This window comes from Haemorhous mexicanus, chromosome 25, assembly GCF_027477595.1.
Source record: "Haemorhous mexicanus isolate bHaeMex1 chromosome 25, bHaeMex1.pri, whole genome shotgun sequence".
Classification (NCBI taxonomy): Eukaryota; Metazoa; Chordata; class Aves; order Passeriformes; family Fringillidae; genus Haemorhous; species Haemorhous mexicanus.
The window spans coordinates 3,404,187-3,423,453 of record NC_082365.1 but is presented as its reverse complement, the minus strand read 5'-3'; the positions used below and the strand labels follow the sequence as shown (position 1 = coordinate 3,423,453).

General features: G+C 54.4%; 1 protein-coding gene across 49 annotated transcripts in view; it reads left to right on the top strand.

Moving 5' to 3' along the window:
- The first annotated feature begins 535 nt into the window (after nt 1–535).
- Nucleotides 536–19,267, top strand: part of SLC45A3 (solute carrier family 45 member 3) — a 35,363-nt gene continuing 16,631 nt past the window's right edge. For 48 of the 49 annotated variants that reach the window (XM_059868021.1, XM_059867994.1, XM_059868001.1 and 45 more), the window contains exons 1-2: nt 958–1,128; nt 17,372–17,643. The gene's annotated coding sequence lies outside the window, so the exon portion shown is untranslated. Of the gene's footprint in view, nt 597–957; nt 1,129–17,371; nt 17,644–19,267 lie in introns of those variants that run through there. The other variant, XM_059867988.1, reaches the window with a different exon arrangement.

The window sequence follows — 19,267 nt, the reverse complement described above, 5'->3', positions numbered from 1 at the left end:
GATGAGGGGTTGGGAATGCGGGGATGGGGATGCGGGGATGGGGATGCGGGGATGGGGATGCGGGAACGGGGCTGCTCTGCCGGAGGGGTTTGGCTTCAGTCTGTGGGATCGGGACTGCGGGGATGGGGCTCTTGTCCTTGTGGGGATGCGGGAACGGGGCTGCTGTGCCAGAGGGGCTGCGGGGATGGGGATGCGGGGATGGGGATGCGGGGACGGGGCTGCTCTGCCGGTGGGTCTGCGGGAGTTGGGGCTGCGGGGATGGGGCTGCGGGAACGGGGCTGTTCTCCCAGCGAAGGGTGCAGGATCGCGACTGCGGGGATTGGGCTCTTCTCCTTGCGTGGGCTGCGGGATCGGGACTGCGGGACCGGGGCCGTTCTTCCGGCGGGGACGGCGGGACCGAGGCTGTTGTCCCCTCGGGGCTGCGGGGACGGGGGCTCCGGGATGCTCGTCCGGCGGAGCCCGGCGGCCCCGGGGCGGGGGGGACGGCCCGGGGGGGGGCTCCGCCCGCGGCAGCGCATGCTCCCTGCCGGCCCAACCTGCGCTTTTAAACGGCGGCGGAGGCGCGGGCACCGGGCTGAGCCCCGGCTGCCGCCGAGGTACGGCTGGGCACGGGCACGGGGCTGTGTTGGGCACGGGGCCGGACCGGACCGGACCGGACCGGGCCGGGGGGATGCGCGGGCGGGGATGCGGCTGCCGGTGCCGGGATGCGGCTCCCGCTGCCTTCCCCGGGCCGTTCCGGGCACATCGCGGCGCTTGCGGGGCTCCCTCCGCTCCCGCGGCCGCAGCCAGCACCGAGCGCTGCCCGCCGGCTCCGGCCGGGACGGCGGCGCTGCCCGCGGGAGGAAGAGGAGGAGGAGGAGGAGGAGGAGGAGGAGGAGGAGGAGGAGGCGCTCCGGAGCTGATGCTCCTGCGCTGGAGCTGCTGCGGGAAAACAAAAAAAAAAAAAAAGAGGAGCGGGAGCGGAGCAGGTGGGGCTGGGGAGGGTGTCCTGCCCTCCCCGAGCCGCCCGCAGCCCTTCCCAAACCCCTCATTCCTGCAGGGACACCCGCGAGGTTTGAAGGTTCCTGAGCGGGCAGAGCTGGGGCAGCGGGATGGACTCCCGGAAATCCTGAGGACTTGCGGGGACAGGTCAGTGAATCCTTGGAATCCGAGCAGAGGGAGTTTTGGTTCCCCCCTGGAATGAAAAACTCCTTTTCATTACCGCCGGTTCTGTTGGGGTTTGGTGCCTCCCCTCCAGCCGTCCCTCAATGCCGTGATGGGATAATTCCAGGGATTCCTGGCTTTGGCAGGACTCGAGGGTTTGGTGGTAAAACTCTGGAGTTGTTTATGGCAAACATAAACTCCCCGACTCGTTTGTCTTCCCACGGGTGACAGCTTTAGGAGGAAGGGAGAAGCACTAAAATAAATTTATTAATTTATGCTGGGGATGGCCAGACCTGGCAAGACGCTCGATTTCCATTGTTAGGTTGCAAACAAACATAAAATTGGAAGGGAAGGAGCTTTCCTGGTGCTCACCTGGACCTGTTGGCCTCAGGAGCAGCACAGAGAAAGTGGCCAGGCTCAAGATCCCATCTTTGCCCTGTTCTGGTTGCAGATGTGGTTCAGGAGAGCAGCCTTTGTGTGAAACATGAGAATATCTCCCAATTTATAGAAATAGAACATGAGTAAGAACTTCAAAAGTACCCAAATGACCTGGGCACTGAAGTCATGCAGACACTCCTGAAAAACATGTACCAGCCTTGAAACCTTTTCTATTATTCACCCCACCTGCAATTTTCTTTCTTTCTTTTTTTTTTGTTTTTAAATATTTGATGCTGTCTGAACCTTCTGGCATCGTCCAGAGCTGCTTCCCCTCGTGGGGAGTGGCACTGGAGCCAGGTTGCCAACCTGGGATTCCAGGCTGTGCCTAAAAATCTGGATTTTATTGCCACAGAACGTGGTGGAAGCCAAGAGGCTGATAGGATTTGGGAGTGGGAAAAAAAAAAGGGATTAGAAATTTAATGTGGATAACAAGAATCTCCAGAATGAACAGCAAATTAAATGAGAGCTTTACAGGAGATATAAATCCCTGGGATCTTGGGATTTAGGGAGGGAATTCTCCTTGTTGTGGCTGCTTTGGGGATATTCCCCCACAAACAGGGACTTGGTGGTGACTTCTGGGGGTGCTGTGTCCTCTTCTGGAGGTGCCAGGGAGCCCCCAGGTGCTCCCCAGCACCGGTGCAGAACCAGCACCATCCCTGCAAGCCCTGCTGGAGCCTCCACGTGCTCCAGGCAAACTCCACCAGCAGCAAAAAGGAGCAAAATCCATTTTTTTCAGCAGATTTTTTGCCCAAGTCTGTGCTGGGAGAGGCTGGCTCCACTGGCCTGATCCCTGAGCTAAAAAACACAGCCCTGGCTCTGCTCTGTCCTCCCGAGTCCCTAGGAAATGATGTTTAGCATAAACTCTGGGTAACCTTTTCCCCAAAGTGTTTATTTGGCTGCAGCACTCCAGTGGCAGTGCTGGGGAGGGGAGGAGGGGGGATTCTGGCTTCTTCTCCCTGAGTTTCATCTCTTTTCTCTCCAGCCAAAGCCTCAGCACGGAGCTCAGGGTGGTGGCCGGGCTCTTGTTGGCACTGGGAGTGCAGGCTCCTAAAAATAATTCAAAATCACCTTAGTGCTGTGCTCAGGGTCGGTTTTCCTCCTTGATTCACTCCCTTCAGGGGTTTGCAGTGGTTTTGTCACTGTGGGCATGGCTGAGCCTTCCAGAGGGTGGGGATCCTTCAAATCAGAGCTCTGGGTTTGGGTTTGTCCCCCAGGAGGGGCTGCTGAAGGGGCTCCTCGATGAGCTGCTGTCTCCTGATGGGGGCTGAGGCAACTTCAGAGCAGGGCTGGGCTTGGCTGGGGGAAATTTGGGGAGGTTTTGGGTGGGTTGGGTGAAATCTGGGGAGGTTTTGGATGGATTGGGTGAAATCTGGGGAGGTTTTGGATGGATTGGGTGAAATCTGGGGAGGTTTTGGGTGGGTTGGGTGAAATTTGGGGAGGTTTTGGATGGATTGGGTGAAATCTGGGGAGGTTTTGGATGGATTGGGTGAAATTTGGGGAGGTTTTGGGTGGGTTGGGTGAAATTTGGGGAGGTTTTGGATGGATTGGGTGAAATTTGGGGAGGTTTTGGATGGATTGGGTGAAATTTGGGGAGGTTTTCAATGGATTGGGTGAAATTTGGGGAGGTTTTGGATGGATTGGGTGAAATCTGGGGAGGTTTTGGATGGATTTGATGAAATTTGGGGAGGTTTTGGATGTATTTGGTGAAATTTGGGGAGGTTTTGGATGGGTTGGGTGAAATTTGGGGAGGTTTTGGATGGGTTGGGTGAAATCTGGGGAGGTTCTGGATGGATTGGGTGAAATTTGGGGAGGTTTTGGACGGATTGGGTGAAATTTGGGGAGGTTTTGGATGGGTTGGGTGAAATTTGGGGAGGTTTTGGATGGATTTGATGAAATTCGGGGAGGTTTTGGATGGATTTGATGAAATTTGGGGAGGTTTTCAATGGGTTGGGTGAAATCTGGGGAGGTTTTGGATGGATTGGGTGAAATTTGGGGAGGTTTTAGGTGGGTTGGGTGAAATTTGGGGAGGTTTTGGATGGATTTGGTGAAATTTGGGGAGGTTTTCAATGGGTTGGGTGAAATCTGGGGAGGTTTTCAATGGGTTGGGTGAAATCTGGGGAGGTTTTCAATGGGTTGGGTGAAATCTGGGGAGGTTTTGGATGGATTGGGTGAAATTTGGGGAGGTTTTGGATGGATTGGGTGAAATCTGGGGAGGTTTTTGATGGATTTGAGGCTCTGAGGGAGCCAGGAGGGAAAGGAGCAGAGGGATGGGAGGTGGTGCTTGGGGTCAGCAGGGAGTTGTAGGTGTGAAGCCTTGTCAGGAGCAGGGAGAGCAGAAGGGATGGATACAGAACCTAAAATGGGCTGGATTTCCTCTGTTTGGAAATAATTCCATCAGGTGATGGTGCCCTGTGGCTCCTGGAGTGGGCAGCCAGCCTAGGACAGCTCCTGGTGGCTAAAACCTGTCCCAAAGAGGTTAAAAAGCCCAGTCCCAAAGAGGTTAAAAAGCCCAGTCCCAAAGGGGCAAAAAACCCCAGTCCCAAAGGGGCAAAAAACCCCAGTCCCAAAGGGGCAAAAAACCCCAGTCCCAAAGGGGTAAAACCCCAGTCCCAAAGGGGCAAAAAAGCCCAGTCCCAAAGGGGCAAAAAAGCCCAGTCCCAAAGGGGCAAAAAAGCCCAGTCCCAAAGGGGCAAAAAAGCCCAGTCCCAAAGGGGTAAAAAAGCCCAGTCCCAAAGGGGTAAAAAAGCCCAGTCCCAAAGGGGCAAAAAAGCCCAGTCCCAAAGGGGTAAAAAGCCCAGTCCCAGAGGGGTAAAAACCCTGGCCCAAAGGGGTAAAAAACCCCAGTCCCAAAGGGGGTAAAAAACCCCAGTCCCAAAGGGGCAAAAAACCCCAGTCCCAAAGGGGCAAAAAACCCCAGTCCCAAAGGGGTAAAAAGCCCAGTCCCAAAGGGGCAAAAAACCCCAGTCCCAAAGGGGCAAAAAAACCCAGTCCCAAAGGGGCAAAAAACCCCATTCCAAAGGGGTAAAAAGCCCAGTCCCAAAGGGGCAAAAGCCCAGTCCCAGAGGGGTAAAAACCCTGGCCCAAAGGGGTAAAAAACCCAGTCCCAAAGGGGCAAAAAACCCCATCCCAAAGGGGCAAAAAACCCCATCCCAAAGGGGCAAAAAACCCCATCCCAAAGGGGCAAAAAGCCCAGTCCCAAAGGGGCAAAAACCCCAGTCCCAAAGGGGCAAAAACCCCAGTCCCAAAGGGGTAAAAAGCCCAGTCCCAAAGGGGTAAAAAGCCCAGTCCCAAAGGGGCAAAAAACCCCAGTCCCAAAGGGGCAAAAAACCCCAGTCCCAAAGGGGCAAAAAACCCCAGTCCCAAAGGGGCAAAAAACCCCATTCCAAAGGGGTAAAAAGCCCAGTCCCAAAGGGGCAAAAGCCCAGTCCCAAAGGGGTAAAAAGCCCAGTCCCAAAGGGGCAAAAAGCCCAGTCCCAAAGGGGCAAAAAACCCCAGTCCCAAAGGGGTAAAAAAGCCCAGTCCCAAAGGGGCAAAAAACCCGGTCCCAAAGGGGCAAAACCCCAGTCCCAAAGGGGCAAAAAACCCCGTCCCAAAGGGGCAAAAAGCCCAGTCCCAAAGGGGCCAAACCCCGTCCCAAAGGGGCAAAAAAGCCCAGTCCCAAAGGGGCAAAAAACCCCATTCCAAAGGGGTAAAAAGCCCAGTCCCAAAGGGGCAAAAGCCCAGTCCCAGAGGGGTAAAAACCCCAGTCCCAAAGGGGTAAAAAACCCCAGTCCCAAAGGGGCCAAACCCCGTCCCAAAGGGGCAAAAAACCCCAGTCCCAAAGGGGGTAAAAAACCCTGGTCCAAAGGGGCAAAACCCCGGCCCAAAGAGGCAAAAAACCCCATTCCAAAGTGGTAAAAACCCGGTCCCAAAGGGGCAAAACCCCAGTCCCAAAGGGGTAAAAGCCCAGTCCCAAAGGGGTAAAAGCCCAGTCCCAAAGGGGCAAAACCCCAGTCCCAAAGGGGTAAAAAGCCCAGTCCCAAAGGGGCAAAAAACCCCAGTCCCAAAGGGGGTAAAAAACCCAGTCCCAAAGGGGCAAAAAACCCCAGTCCCAAAGGGGCAAAAAACCCAGTCCCAAAGGGGCAAAAAACCCCAGTCCCAAAGGGGCAAAAAACCCAGTCCCAAAGGGGCAAAAAACCCCAGTCCCAAAGGGGCAAAAAACCCCAGTCCCAAAGAGGCAAAAAACCCCAGTCCCAAAGGGGGTAAAAAACGCTGGTCCAAAGGGGCAAAACCCCGGCCCAAAGAGGCAAAAAACCCCATTCCAAAGGGGTAAAAACCCGGTCCCAAAGGGGCAAAACCTGGTCCCAACAGTCCCAAAGGGGCAAAAACCCCATCCCAAAGGGACAAAAACCTTGACCACCTTGTCCAAAGGGGCAAAGGGGTCAAGTGTGGATCTGCACAATCTTGCACTCACCACAAGGAAAAGAGCAGGAAAACAGGGAAATGCAGGGTTATTTAGCAGTTCTGTGCCCCAGAGTTGGGTTTTCTCAGAGGGATGGTGTGGGGCCTGTCCTGGTCCCCGTGCTGCTGCTGGGAGAGGCTGATCCTGCCCCGTGGAGCTGCAGAGGTTGTGCCCAACCCTCTGAGCTGTGGGGCTGCTTGTTGAGAAAGCAAAGCTGAGAGCGGGGCTCTGAGGCCACCATTCCATTGCTGTTTGTCCCCCTGGTGCTCCCCTGGGGTCCCCCTGCTCTGTGCCCTTCCTCCTTGTTTTCATACCCTAAAATGTCAGCTCCTCCAGCCGTTCCCAAATATTTGCTTAACGTTTTGCCAGCCTGCAGAAGAGGAGGAGCAGACCCCTGTGAATATTGTCTAGCAAAATAAGGAGGAATGTGGTCCCAAAGGCTCCTTTGTCTGGGGGCTGGGACACACACAGCACGGAGCAGGTGCCTGCTTTGCTGCTCTGAACCAAGTTTTCCTCCTTCTGAGCTCAAAGAAAGTGCTCTTAGTCCACATCCCAAGGACTGGCCCTGTCCTTCACCCAGAAACCTCTGGGGGTTTCAGAGCCAGCTTTTGGTGGCTTGCAGGTGAATTCTCCTCCTGGCCAGGGCTGGAACACTCAGGAGGTTTAAGGATGCCCTCTGGCAAAGTTTGAGGTTTATTTGAAAATAAAACAAAGGGGTTGGTTTGTGAGGCGTGAAAGTATTTTCCCCTTCAATCAAAGGAGCTGGTTTGGGTTGGTTTTTTTTTTTTTCCCCACTTTTGTTTTGTTGGGAGCTGAAGTTCTGGTGGTGGTTGGTCTGCAGGAGCTGGGACTTGAGGAAAACCAGAAATGTAATGAGTGCAGTGACTCAAATCCGTGCAGGTTGTCAGCACTCAGGAGACATTCATGTTCTCCCAGGGCAGGCTGGAGCCAGCCCCAGGAATTCTGAGCACAGAGCTGTGGGCAGCACCAAAACCTGCTGTAGATTTCTGCCTGAGACTTTGGGTGAAATGGGGCATGCAGGAAAATCCCCGGATCACTCTTTCCTCCCCAAACACTGGGAGTGAATCCTGCTGGGATCTGACTTGCTGCACGGAGAGGCTGAGGTGAGGCTCGGCCCTCAGCTCTGATTTTTATCCCAATTCCCTGCTCTGAATTTGGGATTGATGAGCAGGGCTGGCTCTGGGTGGGATTTGAAGTGGCTGTGACCAAACCCCTCCACTTCAGCTGCACCTCCTGAGTGATTTTATCCCTGATGGTGATTTTGTGCCTTTGCTGGGAATGCTGGGCTGGATCTGCCCCTGCTCCAGGGTGGATTCCTGTTCCTTCCCCTCTCCAGGGCTGGGGGGCCACTCAGTGTGGGGAGGAGATACCAGAGGGGTTTTGGTCACCTCCAGGAGGTGACACGCAGTGTCCTGTCACTGCTCTCCCTGTGAGAACCCTCTGGATCCTGGCAGGGATTCCCAAACTCTGGAGCTGATACCCAGAGTGGATTTGGTCACCTCCAGGAGGTGACACGCAGTGTCCTGTCACTGCTCTCCCTGTGGTCACTGCCTGTCCCCTCTGGATCCTGGCAGGGATTCCCAAACTCTGGAGCTGATACCCAGAGTGGTTTTGGTCACCTCCAGGAGGTGACACGCAGTGTCCTGTCACTGCTCTCCCTGTGACCACTGTGCTACCCCACTCTGGATCCTGGCAGGGATCCCAGGCTCTGCCATGGATCTGATACCCAGAGGGGTTTTGGTCACCTCCAGGAGGTGACACGCAGTGTCCTGTCACTGCTCTCCCTGTGAGAACCCTCTGGATCCTGGCAGGAATTCCCAAACTCTGGAGCTGATACCCAGAGTGGATTTGGTCACCTCCAGGAGGTGACAGGCAGTGTCCTGTCAGTGCTCTCCCTGTGAGAACCCTCTGGATCCTGGCAGGGATTCCCAGACTCTGGATCTGACACCCAGAGTGGTTTTGGTCACCTCCAGGAGGTGACACACAATGTCCTGTCTCTGCTCTCCCTGTGAGAACCCTCTGGATCCTGGCAGGGATTCCCAATCTCTGGAGCTGATACCCAGAGTGGTTTTGGTCACCTCCAGGAGCTGAGGTGACACACAATGTCCTGTCACTGCTCTCCCTGTGAGAACCCTCTGGATCCTGGCAGGGATTCCCAAACTCTGGAGCTGATACCCAGAGGGGTTTTGGTCACCTCCAGGAGGTGACAGGCAGTGTCCTGTCAGTGCTCTCCCTGTGGTCACTGCCTGTCCCCTCTGGACCCTGGCAGGGATCCCAGGCTGTGCCCCGGAGCTGTGCACAGACAATGAAGGACTGTTGTGATTGTTGTGTCACGGGGCTCAGCAGGGCCACCAGCCCCGGGCACAAAGGGACAGGGAGGGGACCGTGGCAGCGGGCTGGGGTGCCAGGTACGGGCTCCTGGCGGGACAGGGGAGGGCTGTGTGCAGGCACTGCTGGGCTCCAGAGCTGCCTTTGGGAATGGGGGGGACAATTCCTGCTGGGAATGTGGGTGACAAATGATTCCTGTTGGGAATATCAGTGACAAACGGTTCCTGTGCCTTTGGGAATGTTGGGTGACAAATGATTCCTGATGGGAATGTGGGTGACAAATGATTCCTATTGGGAATATCAGTGACAAACCATTCCTGTGTGTTTGGGAATGCTGGGTGACAAAAAATTCCTGTTAGGAATGTGGGTGACAATATAATGCAATATAATGTAATATAATGTATTATAATGTAATTAATATAATATAATATAACATAATACAATATAACATAGTATAGTGTCATATATAATATAACATAATATAACCTAATATAACATAATACAATGTAACATTGTGTAAAATATAATATATATAATAAATGTAATATAAGATAATATAGTATAGTATAATATATTATAATATAAGATCATATCATGTAGTATAATATAGTCTAGTATAAAATAATTATTTTTTATATATATGATATAATATGATATAATATGATATATAATATGATATATGATATTATATATGATATGGTATAATGTAATATAATGTAATATAATGTAATATAATGTAATATAATGTAATATAATGTAATATAATGTAATATAATGTAATATAATGTAATATAATGTAATATAATGTAATATAATATAATATAATATTATATTATATTATATTATATTATATTATATTATATTATATTATATTTATTATATTATATTATATTTATTATAGTATATTTATTATATTATATTTATTCTATTCTATTCTATTATATAATATAATTCCCACCCCCACAATCAGAAATCACCTCTTTCCCAATCCCAAAACACCACCAGCATTTCTTGCCCTGCCAGCTTTACCCACCCCCCGCTGTAGCTGCCCCCCATGAGGTTTGCCCACAGATTCCCCCTGGGTCAGCCCCGGGGCAGGGCAGGGGTGCTGCCTGTCCCTGTCCCTGTCCCTGTCCCTGTCCCTCAGGTGGCACGGCCAGCCTGCCCAGGAGGTGCTGGCTGCCAGCCCCAGGTGCCCTGGCTGCGTGCCCAGGTGTAGCAGAGATCTCTGGGCCTCGTTTGTGGCTCTCTGAACTTTACCCCAGCAAATAAAGGCAAATAAAGGCAAATAAAGGCAAATAAAGGCAGCCTGGCATGGAGGGAAAACCCTGCTCCGAGCTGGCCGCACAAACTTCCTTTCCTGGTTTGAGCAGAAATTTCAGCTCTCAGAGCTCTTCCCTGCCCGTCCCCCTCGTGCCACAGAGCCCCTCAGCAGGGGCTCAGAGGGCTCTGCAAAATCCAGGCAGCTTTGAGCTTGAACCCCATGCCTAATTAGTAAAAATGCTAATAATTTATGTAGGGCTGATGTTCTTTCCTGGGCTCAGAATAGAAGTGAGGTTCCTGTTTGGGTGGGGAGTGAGGGGGTGGTAAAAATGCCTCACTCCAGCTGCCTCCTGGAGAAATGGCAGCTTTGAGCCTTGGGTTTTTGGTTTTTTTTTTTAGAAAAAAGTGGAAAATTTCCCTTCCAGATCTTCCTCAGTGCTCTGTTTGTTTTGGTGGATGTTGAACCCCTGCGTGTGGTGAGTCCAGGACACATTAAACTGACAGTGAGCAGGGGGAAAGCAAAAACCTTCTCAAGTTCCCCATCAAGACCTTCCAGTGAAACTTATCTGCCTCAGGAAATAAAAATCTGATTGCTCCTTATCTTTGCAATTATCAGGCAAAAATAGAAGGGTGGAATCTGCCGTTCCCAGGCCCAGGCCTGGTGGCTGCTCTGTCACGATAAGGAAAAGGCTCCCAGTGATCTGAGGCCCCTCATTAATTAACCCCCAGGGGCTGATGATGTGCTGCAGGCAGGAGACAGAGCCTGGGCAGCTTTTGCTACCCCAGGCACGTGAAACTGCTGGGGTTTTTTACAGCTCTGAGCTGTGGATTTTGCCCTTAAAACACCCCAGAAAATTCCCATTGTTGCCTGCACACCTTTCCCTCTGCTGTGACAGAAAGTCCCTTGGAACATTGGCATAAAAATTCCCCTCTGTGGCCAGAGAGGTGAAAATGAGTGGGGGGACAAGGAGAGCTGAGAGCAGCTCCCAGCTGAAAACATTTAGGGAGTTTTGCTTCATTCCCATGCCAGGGGCACAGAGGGTGTTCAGAGCTCTGGGCTGTCCCCAAGCTGGCAGTGATGGGGCTCAGCTCTCCCAGCTGTCCTGGGGCTGCTCCTCACCCTGCAGAGGCTCTTTTGTCTGCTCCAGAGCCACGACCTCATTTTACAGACAGAAAACAGAGAGGGAGAAAGCCCCGAGCTGCCAGGGGAGGCTGAGGGATCTGCCAGCAGGGACACGAATCGCTGGGATTGAGGGGCACAGAGTGCCAGGGAGGGGTGGCCTGAGCAGCCTGGGTGTGCCCAGGGCTCTGAGGGCCTCCTGTGAGGAACAGCACAGGGGCAGGCTCCCAAAATTTGCAGCCAGAGGGGTTCTGGAAGTGTGAGCCTGCAGGATGTGGAGTTTGGGTTGTTCCTTTTCCTCCTGAGGACCAGGCTCCTGGCAAAAGCAGGGATGGGATGGAGAGGGTTCAGGTGCAGGGGTGGCTGGAGCTCAGTTTTGGGTGCTGGTGGCTCCTGGAAGTGTGAGCCTGGAGGATGTGGAGTTTGGCTTGTTCCCTTTTTCTCCTGAGGAAAAAGCCCCTGGCAAAAGCAGGGATGGGATGGAGAGAGTTCAGGTGCCAGGGTGGCTGGAGCTCGGTTTTGGGAGTTCCAAGTGTCTCCTGTGAGGAACAGCACAGGGTCAGGCTCCCAAAATTAGCAGCCAGAGGGGTTCTGGAAGTGTGAGCCTGCAGGATGTGTGGGGTTTGGTTTGTTCCTTTTCCTCCTGAGGAACAGGCTCCTGGCAAAAGCAGGGATGGGATGGAGAGAGTTCAGGTGCAGGGGTGGCTGGAGCTCAGTTTTGGGTGCTGGTGGCTCCTGGAAGTGTGAGCCTGGAGGATGTGGAGTTTGGTTTGTTCCTTTTCCTCCTGAGGAAAAAGCTCCTGGCAAAAGCAGGGGTGGGATGGAGAGAGTTCAGGTGCAGGGGTGGCTGGAGCTCAGTTTTGGGTGCTGGTGGCTCCTGGAAATTGTGCCTGCAGGATGTAGAGTTTGGGTGATTCCTTTTTCTCCTGAGGAAAAAGCTCCTGACAAAAGCAGGATGGGATGGAGCTCGGTTTTGGGTGTTCCAAGTGTCTCCTGTGAGGAACAGCACGGGGTCAGGCTCCCAAAATTTGCAGCCAGAGAAGTTCTGGAAGTGTGAGCCTGGAGGATGTGTGGAGTTTGGGTTGTTCCCTTTTTCTCCTGAGGAACAGGCTCCTGGCAAAAGCAGGGTAGCTGGAGCTCAGTTTTGGGTGCTGGTGAAATTTGTCTGACCCCTTTGTGGGCACAGTTTGGGGTCAGGGACACCCCTCATCCCTCCTGAAACTCCCCCATTTGTTCCCGAGCTGCTCCACAGCCCAGGGGTTGGGTTTGTGTCCAGCCTTGGCTTTGCTCTGGCCCCTGGGTTTTGCTCAGACACCAGGACTGCCCTTCCCACCCCAAAGCCACTCCTGAGGCTCCTCTGGCCCTGTGGCTGTCATTTTCCAGATAAATCAGGAGTGGTGGGGAAGGACTCCTGGAGCTGCCTGGGAGCCCCAGAGGAGCCAGAGCTGCCCTGCTCTGACAGGGCTCAGCTGTCCCCTCACGCAGCACTTCTGCTCCAGCTGCAAACAGCGAGTTCCAGTTTCAGTTCCCATTTCCCAGCCCTGTGAGCAGACAGGAGGCTCACGGGGGCAGAGCTCTGAGGGCTCCTGGCTGCTCTTCTCCTCCATGAGATGGGGAAATGCTTCTCTCTGGCTTTTTAACCCGGGGGTTTTGTGTTGGGTGCTCAGTGCTGAGCTGGCCCCGGGGCCACGGGGGTGCTCTGAGTGCCACCAGCTGTGCTCTTCTCTCTGCCCAGCTCCCGTTTAGTGGGGTAAGCACTCTGTGATCCCTGTCGGTGATCCCAGTTTGTGATCCCAGTTTGTGATCCCAGTTTGTGATCCCAGCCCCAGTCTGTTGGGGTGATCCCAGTTTGTGATCCCAGTTTGTGATCCTTGTCTGTGATCCCAACTCCAGTTTGTTGGGGTAAGCACTCTGTGATCCCTGTTTGTGACCCTTGTTTGTGATGCCTCTTGGTGATCCCAGTTTGTGATCCCAGTTTGTGACCCCTGTTTGTGACCCCAGTTTGTGATCCTTGTCTGTGACCCCAGCTCCAGTTTGTTGGGATGATCCCAGTTGGTGATCCTTGTTGGTGATCCCAGTTTGTGATCCCAGCTCCACTTTAGTTGGGGTGATCCCTGTCTGTGATCCCAGTTTGTGGTCCCCCTTTGTTGGGGTCAGCACTCTGTGATCCCAGTTTGTTGGGGTCAGCACTCTGTGGTCCCTGTGTTTTGGGGTCAGCACTCTGTGATCCCTGTTTGTGATCCCCCTTTGTTGGGGTCAGCACCCTGTGGTCCCCCTTTTTTAGGGTCAGCACCCTGTGATCCCCCTTTTTTGGGGTCAGCACTCTGTGGTCCCCATTTGTGATCCCCCTTTTTTGGGGTCAGCACTCTGTGATCCCCGTTTGTTGGGGTCAGCACCCTGTGGTCCCCGTGTTTGGGGTCAGCACTCTGTAGTCCCCCTTTTTTAGGGTCAGCACTCTGTGATCCCCCTTTGTTGGGGCCAGCACTCTGTGATCCCCGTTTGTGATCCCCCTTTTTTGGGGTCAGCACCCCGTGGTCCCGTTTCCCTGAGGATTTCCCCAGCAGGTTGGAGCCCTGCAGAGCCAGGCTCTCCATCCCCTGTGCCTGCTGGGCAGGGCTGCTGCAGGGGGAGGTTCAGCCCCCAGGGCAGGTGCTGGGAGCAGCTCAGCAGCTCCTGGGCACTCTGGGGAGCTGCAGTGGGAGGAGAAGCAGATTTGGGGGTTCCTGGGGTTTGGTGAGTGTGGTTTGGCTTTGCTTTGCCTCTGGGTCACTGGGGGACGTGCCCTGAGCCCTGCACAGGGGTTTTGAGGGACTGTCCACTCCCAGGGCTCTGGGGACAGTGAGGACAGGGGGTGACAGGTCTGCAGTCCCTGCAGGAGCCATTTGGGTGCTCCCACAAGCTCAAACCTTTACAAACCTCACCTCTGCTGAGAACGTGTCCGTGGGGCCATCAGGGCACAGCAAACCCATCCCAGCAGCCCAAATTCCCTCTCAGAGGTTACTGGGGTGCCCTGACAGCCCCAAATTCCCTCTCAGAGGTTACTGGGGTGCCCTGCCAGCCCCAAATTCCCTCTCAGTGGTGACTGGGGTGCCCTGACAGCCCCAAATTCCTTCTCAGAGGTTCCTGGGGTGCCCTGCCAGCCCCAAATTCCCTCTCAGAGGTTCCTGGGGTGCCCTGCCAGCCCCAAATTCCCTCTCAGAGGTTCCTGGGGTGCCCCAACAGCCCCAAATTCCCTCTCAGTGGTGACTGGGGTGCCCTGACAGCCCCAAATTCCCTCTCAGAGGTTCCTGGGGTGCCCTGCCAGCCCCAAATTCCCTCTCAGTGGTGACTGGGGTGCCCTGCCAGCCCCAAATTCCTTCTCAGAGGTTACTGGGGTGCCCTGCCAGCCTTGCAGGGTCAGATCTGCTGCAGATGGGTGGGGGGACGAGGAGATCTCAGAGCAGCTCCCACTTCAAAATATTTGAAAATATAAAATATATGAAAAATATCTTTAGAATATATGAAAAATGTAATATTCAGCTGCAGGCTCTGGGGAAGGGGGGGTCTGAGGCACCTGTTGGGGTTGCAGCCCTGGGGAGGCCGCTGCCCTTTTTAAGTGTCCATCTCTTTTTCCTTGCTCCTCACTTCCCGGGATCCCCTTCACAACCAGCCCATTGTGCTGGGGGCTCCAGCAGCTGGGTGGAGTGTTTCAGGCTCAAGTGTAATTTCAGTGCTTTTAAAAGCTTTTGGAGGGCTTTTTTCTTTTTTTTTTTTTCTTCCCCCTGAAGAGGACAGCAACGCCAACAAGGGATAATTTGATGGATTACTCTGCAGGGCTGAGGGGCTCTCCTTAATCCCCTTTGTGGGGCTGCTGGAGGAGACGCAGAGCAGAAGCCCCCAGCCCCAGGCAGAGAAAAGGCAGCTCAGCAGGGTGGGTTTCACACTCTGACACATAAATACAGGCCCTGGTCATGTGGTGCTGGATATAATCTGTGCCCATCCCCGCTCTGAGGAGAAGGGGGCACCTGGAGGGGGCTGATATTTCCCCCCTTTCCAGTTGAATTTACATTTTGATTCTTCTGCTTGTAAAGGGGGGAAAAAAAAAAATAATAAGCAGAGAAGAAAGGCCCGGGGGGAGAGGTTGATTTGGATCAAGTGCCAGGGGTGATGGGCACAGGCTTTAGCCAGCAGAAAGGAGTGAAAAGCAGAAGCAGATCATCTCATTTCCCCTCCTGCTCCGGAACGGGGGCTCCTCTCATGAATAAAAGCAAGAGCTCGGGTCGTGCAGCATCAGAACAAAGCTGGGGCTCTGCTGTGCAGCCAGCCAAGCTTGTCTGGAGGGCTGGAGCTGCTGCAGCAGCCCTGACAGCCGCCCAGGGGAGCGTGACTGCCAGGGCTGAGCCGCTCAGGGCTGGACTGCTGCTGCTCCTGGGGGTGCTCAGGAGTCTGGGAGGCTTTGCTTGGTGAACTTTGGCGAGGAGATGCCAGTCCTGAGGGGGTAAAACGCTGCCAGGCCCTGCTGTGCACCAGCACAAATCCCAGCCCGGGCTGGAGATCCCTGAGCAGCTGAGCTCGGCTTTACTGGGCTTCTCACCCCAGCAGCCCTGAGCTGAGCTTTACTGGGGCTTCTCACCCCAGCAGCCCTGAGCTGAGCTGAGCTTTACTGGGCTTCTCACCCCAGCAGCCCTGAGCTGAGCTGAGCTTTACTGGGCTTCTCACCCCTGCAGCCCTGAGCTGAGCTGAGCTTTACTGGGCTTCTCACCCCTGCAGCCCTGAGCTGAGCTCGGCTTTGGGAGCTCCTGGTGAGGTGAGGCTGAGAGTGAGGTGAGGCTGAGGGTCATCCCAGCAGCCCTGGCCCCTGCTGGCTGCAGGACTTGGGGTGCCCAGCTCCAGCTGTGCCCCAGCTCCAGCTGTGCCCCAGCTCCAGCTGTGCCCCAGCTCCAGCAGTGCCCAGCTCCAGCAGTGCCCCATCTCCAGCTGTGCCCATCTCCAGCAGTGCCCCATCTCCAGCTGTGCCCCATCTCCAGCTGTGCCCATCTCCAGCAGTGTCCCAGCTCCAGCAGTGTCCCAGCTCCAGCAGTGTCCCAGCTCCAGCTGTGCCCCATTCCAGCTGTGCCCCATTCCAGCTGTGCCCAGCTCCTGCCCCTGGCATGGGTGGGCCGGGCAGCCCGAGGCTGAAGGGCTCTGCTGGCCAAGCCCAGGGCTCTGCTGGCCCTGCTGTGGCCCTGGGCTCATGTCTGTCCCCCAGAGAGCTCCAGCAGTGCCAGCGTGGCCTCTGCTGAGCCAGGGAGGAGCAGGAGGAGGAGGAGGAAGAGTAGGCAGAGGAGGAGGAGGAGGAGGAGGAGGAGGAGGAGGAGGAGGAGGAGGAGGAGGCCGAGGCCTGGCTGCAGCTGGTGCTCTTTGCTGGGAGGAAGGCTCCTGGCAGGAGCAGTTCCTGTGCCACAGGGGGCTGCAGGCCGTGGGCCAGAGGCTCTGGGATGAGCTCAGGGCACCCCTGAAGGGTGAAGGGCGGGCAGGACAGAGCTCCCTCCAGCCTGGCAGCATTCCCTCCGGGCTGGGCGCTCCCAAACGGAGCTGAGGTGCCCTCAGCCATGTGCCTGTGCCAGGGATCCCTCTGTGCCCTGAGGGATTTTAGCCCTGGAAGCAGCAGGATCCCCTTGTAGGGGGTGCAGAGAGGGGCAGGAGAGAGGAGCCGTGCCCCAAATCCAGGGGTGTCCCTGGGGAAGCTGGAGCTGTCACCAGGAGTGGCCTTTGTGACACCCGTGGGACTGGGAGAGCCTGGCTGCTGAGGAAGGGGAGGCGAGGAAGGGAAGGCAAGGAAGGGAAGGAGAGGAAGGGAAAGTGAGGAAGGGAAGAAAAGGAAGGGAAGAAAAGGAAGGGAAGATGAAGAAGGGAAGGTGAGGAAGGGGAGACGAGGAAGGGAAGAGGAGGAAGGGAAGACGAGGAAGGGAAGAAGAGGAAGGGAAGATGAAGAAGGGAAGGCGAGGAAGGGGAGACGAGGAAGGGAAGAAAAGGAAAGGAATCCCAAGCCCTGCTCTGGAGGGGATTTCCAGGCTGCTGCTGCTCTCTCCCTAAGAATGGAGCCCCGGGGCTCAAAGGAAACGCGGGGTTAATTCCGACAGCCCCAGTCCATCTCCCTTCTCCCTCCCCGAGCTGTGAATGGGGTCAAGGAGATTTGGGAGGGGAGGAGGGCCGGGGAGGGGGTCAGGAGAGGTCGGGTGAGTGTTCCATTCCATGCCAGGAGCCTGCCAGAGCTATTCTCCATGGTGCATTTCCCACTGAATGGACACTGATGGCTGTGAAAGGCCCTGGCTGCTCCCGAGCTCTCTGCCCTGGAGCTCTCTGCCACCCTTTCTTCCAAAGGGCTTGGGGAATTCATCAGGAGCCCCTCAGGAGGTCGGAAATGTGATGTTGGGGTGGTGAGTGGGAGCTGTTTGCCTGCCCCTGTCTCTGGGTGCCAAAGGTGGGCAGGGAGGGTGAGGAGCTGAATCCCCTGGGCACTGCTGGGCTGGAGCAGCCCCCCCTCAGCCCAGGCATCTCCTTTCCTGAGGGAACAGGGCAGAGATAATGAACAATAAAATTATCAGATGGTTGGGGTTGGAAGGGATCCTAAATCTCCTTTTGTTTGCCACGTGCAGGGACACCTTCCACTATCCCTGCCTGGGCTTGGACACTGCCAGGGATGGGGCAGCCACGTGTTCCCTGGGAAAACTCTTCCAGTGCCTCAGCACCCTCACCCTGAACCAAATTCTGCTGTCTGTGGAGCTGTGGAGGAGGTGCACAGCCACTGCAAATCAAAGCTACAGAGCCACATCCAACATCAGCTCTTGGTCCCTCTGCACCAGCAGCAGAGATTATGGGGTGGCAGGACATGGATTCTCCCAGGAATAAATGAGATTTTCTCTGCCAGGTAACTACACCCACATTTTATTTTTAAAATCACTTTTCTAAGCTCTGCTGAGATGTGATTCCCTCTAAGACCCTGGGCTGGGAAATTCAGGAGGAGGAGAGGGCTCTGTGTGTGTGTCCATCAATGCCCAGCACACCCACCTTTCCCAGGTGTTTGGGGTTGGTTTTTTTCCCTAAAAGCTTCCCTGGCTTCACCCTCTCCTCTGCCTTTGTCCAGCAAGGCTTTGCTCCTGCCCTGGACCCGCCCTCCTACCTGGCTGCCAGGTGAGGCAGCCTCTGGGAGCTGATCTGCTGCTTCTCTGCAGGGAAAGGGCAGGAAAAATGGGTTTGTGAGCTTGACAAGCAAACCAGAGAGCCGTGGGTTTGGAGATGGTTTGGGTTTTTAAAAAGAGAGCCATGGTCTGGGGATGGTTTGGGTTATTTAAAAGAAAGACATGGTTTGGAGATTTGGGGGATTTTAAAAGAGATCAGTGGGTTTGAGATGGTTTGGGTTATTTAAAAGAAAGCCATGGTTTGGAGATTTTGGGGTTTTTTAAAAGAGATCAGTGGGTTTGGAGATTTGGGGGTTTTTAAAAGAGAGCAGTGGGTTTGGAGATGGTTTGAGTTTTTTAGAAGAGAGCCATGGTTTGGAGATGTTGGGGTTTTTAAAAAGAGAACCAGAGAGCCATGGGTTTGGAGATTTTGGGGTTTTTTAAAAGAGAGCCATGGGTTTGGAGATTTTGGGGTTTTATAAAAGACAGCAATGGGTTTGGAGATTTTGGGGTTTTTTAAAAGAGAGCCATGGTCTGGAGATGGTTTGGGTTTTTATAAAAAGAGCCATGGGTTTGGAGATTTTGGGGTTTTTTAAAAGAGAGCCATGGGTTTGGAGATTTGGGGTTTTTTTAAAGGAAAGCCATGGTTTGGAGATTTTGGGGTTTTTTAAAAGAGAGCCATGGTCTGGAGATGTTTGAGTTTTTAAAGAGAGAACAGTGGGTTTGGAGATGTTTGGGATTTTAAAGAGCCATGGTCTGGAGATGTTTGGGATTTTAAAGAGCCATGGTCTGGAGATGTTTGGGATTTTAAAGAGCCATGGTCTGGAGATGTTTGGGATTTTAAAGAGCCATGGTCTGGAGATGTTTGGGATTTTAAAGAGCCATGGTCTGGAGATGTTTGGCCCTCCCTGGGGAGGAAGAGGAGCAGCAGCAGCTGATGTCTGTGCCGTGGCACGCCAGCTCTGGGAGCAGCTGTGGGACAGCCCCACATGTGGCTCCCTTCTGCTCCCAGTGCAGGAAACCTCCAAAAATCCCAATTTTGGGAACTGCTGGAGGTGTTCCTTGAGGAGGAGAGGACAAACCCTGCTCCTGCTGTGGGAATCTGGGGAAGCTGAGGCTGGAGGGTGAGAAGTGCCAGTGTCACCGGCCCCAGCTGTCCCCATGGGGCTGGGGGAGGTCCCCAGAACCCCTCTGGGATGGGCAGGGTGCTGCCAGTGCAGGGTGTCCCAGCTGGGGATGGATTTTCCTGACCCTTCCACTCCAGAGCTGCACAGCCCAGGGGATAAATCCCCTGGAAAGGTTGGATTGGGGTTTGGGGAGAGGGTTTTGGTCTTGCTGCTGCTGGGGCTGTCACTCAGGGCCAGCAAAGCTGCA